The following is a 6,493-nucleotide window of genomic DNA, read 5'->3' as shown; positions in this document are numbered from 1 at the left end:
GAAGTGCAGATCAAGACTACAATGAGATACCACTTCACACTTATAAGAATGGCTGCTATTAAACAAACAGAAAACTATAAATGTTGGAGAGGATGTAGAGAAACTGGGACACTTATGAACTGCTGGTGGAAATGTGTAATGGTGCAGCCACCAGACTGTTTGGTGGTTCCTTAGGAAACTAAATATCAAGTTGACCTATGACCCAGCAATAGCACTACTTGGTATATACCTAGAAGAGCCAAAAGCAATGACACAAACAGACATTTGCTAACCATTGTTCATAGCAGCATTTTCACAATCACCAAACACGGAATCAAACCGAATGCCCATCAACAGACAAGTGGGTCAACAAAATGTGGTATATACATGTGATGGGATATTATGCAGCAGTAAGACAAATGATGTCCTGAAGCACATGACGAGATGGATAAGCCTTAAGGACATAATGCTGAGTAAAATTAGCCAGACACAAAAGGATAGATACTGTATGATTCCACTTTTATGACCAGCATAAAGGTATAATCAGAGGTTTATAATATAGAATATAGGGGACTTAGAGACACATAGAAACTAGAGATGGGTGAACCATTAGCTAATGAGGTTGAACTCCAATGTAAGGGAATAGATAGGAGTGAAGGTGATTCTCTAGTGGGTCTCGAGGTAATATTACCTTATTGAAGATGAACATGATTCAAAGAGGTTGGACAGACCTATGTGTCCTACTAATTCACACCTGAAATATGAATTAGTTCTTGTAAGAATTACTTCAAAGATACGATTCTTGTATAAAGACTGTTTAAGTCCAGGGTCAGGGGGACAACTGCTATTGCATGCTATGAGCTATGTTCAAAAGGAAACCATCAGCACTACCACAGCAACAGCAGAGGTAAATAATGAGGGGAGGGACAAGAGCTAAGAGGAGGTTTAGATTTCCTATTTGGCATGGGTGTGTTTATTGTTTTCTTTCTCTTGGGAACTGTGAAATTATCTAGAATTGAGAATGTTGATGGACTTGGGGACCCTCTACATGATGCCCAATGAATGCAGGTGGCTGAAGGATGCACTGACAGAGAAGTAGATTGGCAAACAATGGTGTATACTTCTGAATGGAGGTTGTGCTGCTACAAAAAAGAACAAAGTCATGAAGCATGCAATGATGTGAATGAGCATGTGGGACATTTGGTGAGATAAAAAAAAGCCAGAAACAAAAGAACAATGGTATGGTCACCTTTATAAACTGCTTATAAGAAAACAATGGCCTAGGTTGTAAGCTTTTAGAGCAGACACAGTAAGTCCGGAGTGGTGATCAATATTTCTGGATATCGAGAGGCTGTTTTATATATATAACCTGATATTTAGAGATAAGAACCAAGTCTAACAGGTTGGGGTTAAAGTAATTCAGAACGTAGGGGTAAGAAAGACAGTGTCTATATTTTAGAACCACACATACCCTTTGGAACCAATGGAAGAAAGTTTTATTTGCTCTGGAACTGAAATTTTCTGTAGTGCATAATCTAATTCAACCTATCTGTATAGCTCATTTGAACAACTGCAACACAGGGAGCACAGAATAAGAAAGAGGTCCTTTAATCCTGTATAGATTATTGTAATGGAAACATCTTAGAGTATATTAAGCAGATTATCAAAAAGTATTGGCAAAGTCCCCTGAGGGAGGGGAGAAAGAATATGGAACTATTAAACCTTACCATCACGGAATCCCCTGATACTGTCAAACTTTAGGGACACCCAAATCAATAGGCCATGCCCTCAATCATGAAGCTTACTCTTGTGAAGCTTATGTAAATAGCAGAGAAGGTTACACTACCTATAGGCATGTCTAAGAGTTACTTCTGGAGGACATCTGTTGTTGCTCAGAGTTGGCCTCAGTCTCTCTAAGCCCAACTCTGCAAGTGAATCCTTGCCCTCCCCCCTACATGGGACATGACATCTAGGGGTGACAGTCTTCCTGGCAACATGGGAGATGACTTCCAGGGATGAATCCAGACTTGGCACTGTGGGATCAACAATTCCATCCTGATCAAAAGGGGGGAAGAAGTGTAATTAATAAAGTATCAGTGGCAGAGAGGATTCAAACAGAGTCAAGAGGCTACTCTGGAGGTTGCTCTTATGCAAGCTACCTATCATAACCTGCCAACCCCCAACCAGGACCATTCCAGCCAATCCTAAAGAACACCTAGGGCAATATATAAGATTCCACAAGGGTTCCATGCACTAGAGTAACTTTCCAGAAACCTACAATCTCCAGTTGGATCCCTGCACCAGATAAGTTCTGAAACCTAGCCCAGCCTCTCCAGAACATCAGATAGTTCCATCTCCCTACCCCATATTAGTGACAGACCCTTCCAGTAGCAAAAATTTAGAATTGCCATAGCCCAAACAATCCTAAAGAGAGGGATGGAAAGATCAAAGGTGATGGTGAAATTATACATAGAAGATAGGACTTAACAAATGAATATGAATGCTGAATCATTAAATTGATATCTCTTTTAGTCTCCAGTATTTTAGAGCAGCTAGAAGTAAAAACCAAAAATTGTGAAATTGTAACCCATGTCAAAGTCTGAAATATGTTCTACAACTAATTGTGGTGCTGTGCTTTGAAATTTATAGCTTTTTTTGTATATATGCTATTTTTCACAAGAAAAAAGAAAAAAAAAAGTCAATTGTGATGATAAAAAAATATTTAAACCCTCTAGCCTCCTATATTTTGGAGAAGCTAGAAGAAAAAATATGAGAGAATCATATGGTAGCCCATGACAAACTTTGGGATCTGTCCTGTAACCACTTGTTGAAGAGTGCTTTGAAAATTATTGATTTTTTATTTCTTGGCTTTGTATGTATATTATACTATATAATTTTTTAAAAAGTTAAAAAAAAAAAAAACTATAAAACTGACCCAAACGAATATACTGTGGGAGATACTAAGCTCAGGAAATAGTTACCCATTTACCACCCCTTCCTCCATGAGAGCACCAACTTGAGTTCCCTTCCCTGGCTAAATGTTCTGATCACTATATGCTGTGTAATGACTTATCCCAAAACGTAGATACTTAAAACAAGCTGCTTTATTATAGACTCAGTTTTGTGGGGCAGAAATTCAGGGAGGGCTTGACTGGACCATTCTCACTTGGAGTCCCTTGGGTGGCTGCAATCAGATGTCAGCTCTAAGGGTTAATTTTTGGGCATTCAAGACAGCTTATACACGTGGCGGGCAGTTGATGTACCTGCCACCTCCCCAGCTTGATGAGTTCAGGGACTTTGTACAGGACAGACAGCTGGCTTCCTACAGTGCAAGTATCCCAGAGAAACCGGTAGAAGCTGCAGGGCCTTTTCTGACCCAGCCTCAGTCATCACATGGTGTCACATTTCATCATATTTGATTGGCAAGACCGTGTAAGGACATTGGTGAACACATCTGCAGCCATGGAACCCTTCCTCCGTAGAAATATTAAGAGTTATATTTTGTGACTGCATCAATATAAAGGTGAACATAATCCATCTTAAATTCACTATTACATGCTCAATTGGTATTATATTCCTTTTTTTTTGTCTGATTTTAAAACATATTGAAACATCTTCACTGGCTCCTAGAAGTCTGGGCCCTGGCCCTGTGCCTTGCTGTGCCTTGCAGAGAAGCTGGCCTGTTCACTGATCTAAGCAGCCACAAACCCACTGAGGTTCAAGGAAAGCAGGGGGTGGGGCAGGCCCCACATCTCTACAGCAGTGTTGTTTTAAGAGAACCACATCGTGGGTATGACCCCAGGAAGGCCCAGCCCAAAGCCTCCTCTCCATGAGTCCTCCACAGGTTTCCCTCTCCAAGACAGAAAAGTCCGTTCTGAACTCTCTTAGGACCTCGTCATCCTTACGCCACCTCGTCTTGCTCTTCAGTTCTTTTATGCCTATCTTCACCCCCACAGGCTCTATGTGCAGAGGGATGCTGGGGCCCACTCAGGAGAACCACACTGTCTATTAACTTCCCGTGAATCATATGTCCTTATTTATTTAATAAGTATGTTCTAAACACATATGAACTGATTTGTCCCCATACATAGGTGGAGCCAGGGGCAATGCTCAAATCTAGCTGCTAAGATAGCAGATAGCAGCCAGGCATGGGCTTAGGGTACCAATAATTCAAGATACAAAAAGAAAATTTTCATATTTTATATATCAAATATCTATAGTAGTCATAAAACCCACCCTGTGTGAGGTGCTGTGCTGAGGGTTTCAGATTATCCATTCATTCAATGCCATGACAGCTCTAATGAGGGAGGGCCTAACATCACCCCATTTTGTGGATGCAAAATCTGAGGCCCAAACCTGTGACCAGTGGTGAGCTCAGTACCCAGGCTTGGCCATTAGGCTGGAAGAACAGAAGTCATGATGGGGAAAGAGCAGTGCTGGGGGATCCTTGAGCTTGGTCCAGTGTTTAGTACCATTTTTGGTTTTCATTTTCCAATGTTTGGATGGGCAAAGGCCTCTGTCACACACTGCTTGTCTGCTGTGCATGATGGGATGTCACCAGCAGGGGGTAGATGCCTGAGAGGCTCACGTGCCCTAGATCTGTCTTTTCTCTCTGGGTCCTGAAACAGTACAGGAAATCTCAGGCAGGAATCCAGGCAACACTGTGACCTCCAAGGACCAGTTAGAGGAACCCTCATGAAAGAGTAGAGGAGGAGGATGACAGAGAGAACCATTGATCACAGCTACTGGCTGCCTGGGACAAAACAACGATGCCTCTATTCCAAGTTCAGTCTTCAGAGAAAGAGGAAATGGCAAACATTGAGAAATCTCATTCCTAAAGCTACAACTGTAACCATATCTTTCATGTACTAAAGGGAAAGAGTACCCCAAGTCTTAGTTTCCTAGAGTTGCCATAACAAAGATCCACAGATGGGATGGCTGAAAACAACAGAAATGCATTGCCTCAGAGATCTGGAAGCTGGAACTCTGAAATCAGAGTGCTGGCAGGGCTGTGCTCCATTTGAGATCTGTATGGAAGACACTTCCTTTCTTGCTTCTTATAGCTTCTGGTCTTTGCTGGCAATTCTTGGCATTCTTTGGCTTGTGGTGCCATCACTCCAACAACATCCGCTGCCTTTGTCATCACATGGCTTGCTCCCCTGTGTTGATACCACTTTTCCTTCTTTTCCTATCACATTGGATTGAGGGTCACAGTACTCTTAGACAGACGCAAGCAGTTAATTTTAACTTCAATAACTCCCTCTACAAAGATCATATTTCCAAATAAGGTGCATTCACAGGTACTGGGGGTTAGGACTTCAACATATCCTTTTGGGGAGCACAATTCTACCCATCATGGTGGTTTATGTTCTTGATCCTCTCACATTTAACAGGCTGTGGTGCAGGTCCAAGATCCTGTGCAGGCCTGACATCTAGGGGACCTTGAGGACCACAGGTGTCCCTCCACACTCTGCCCGCAGGAGAAGGTCCCAGCCCAGCCTCCTTCTCATGTGCTACAGGCACAGTTCCTGCTTATCCTGAGCAGGGGCTTCAGAATTATTCAATCAGGGTCACCCCACACCCTTGTTACTACAAACCCACCTCCCGGGTGGGCCACAGTGGCTCAGCGGCAAGAATGCTTGCCTGCCATGCCAGAGGACCCGGGTTCATTTCCCGGTGCCTGCCCATGTAAAATAAAAAAAACCCTACCTCCCACAGGCCCCGCTTGGACACTTGACCCTGCATGTACTGCTGTGGGGCTCTGCATGGCCTGTGGTGTCCACCTCCCCTGGACTGTCATCTATTCCCATGTCCAGTGTCAGATGCCACGTGCTCAGCCATCCTAAGCATACAGTCTCTTCCTTCAGTCTTTGATATTACTGGTTGTTATTTAATTTAATATTGATGTCAGCTTTTCAAGTGCAGTAAACATTATAAACTCCTATACTTGGATGAATCCCTAGGAGTTCATCTCTTCCCTCTCAGATGCAGGAGTGCTTCACACCATCCTTAGCCTCTTGTTGGCTGTGGGAAAGATCCCTCTCCCTGCCCCCATGTTGGGATTCGTTTTTACATTTCAAGGGGTTATGAGACCAAACACCTAGAAGAAATCTTGGCACAGTAAAACTGAAGACTGCTTTTCTTGTCCCTGAGGAAATCTGTCCACATTCCACAGGTCAGAGAGAGGGCTCAGGCCCACAATGTCCCACAAAGGGACATTCTAAAAGGAGGCAAAAGGGTCTCTTTTCCCTATAGTTACTTTTATTTACCCTTGCACTGTTCCACAAAGGCCAAGTACTTTCCTCCTATTAAAATAAAAGCCTCATATAATCACATGACTCTAAAACAAACAAAAAGCCTTCTCAATGAAATATAGTATCCTGGCTTGAATCCTGGAAAAGAAAAGGACATCTGTGAAAAGACTGAGGAAATTTGAATAAAGTTTGCATTTAGTTAATGCTCATCACCAATATTAATTTCTTGGTGTTGATAAATATACCCTGGTTATGTAAGA

Source organism: Tamandua tetradactyla, chromosome 1 (genome assembly GCF_023851605.1).
Source record: "Tamandua tetradactyla isolate mTamTet1 chromosome 1, mTamTet1.pri, whole genome shotgun sequence".
Lineage (NCBI taxonomy): Eukaryota > Metazoa > Chordata > Mammalia > Pilosa > Myrmecophagidae > Tamandua > Tamandua tetradactyla.
Note: the sequence above shows the minus strand (reverse complement) of the source record.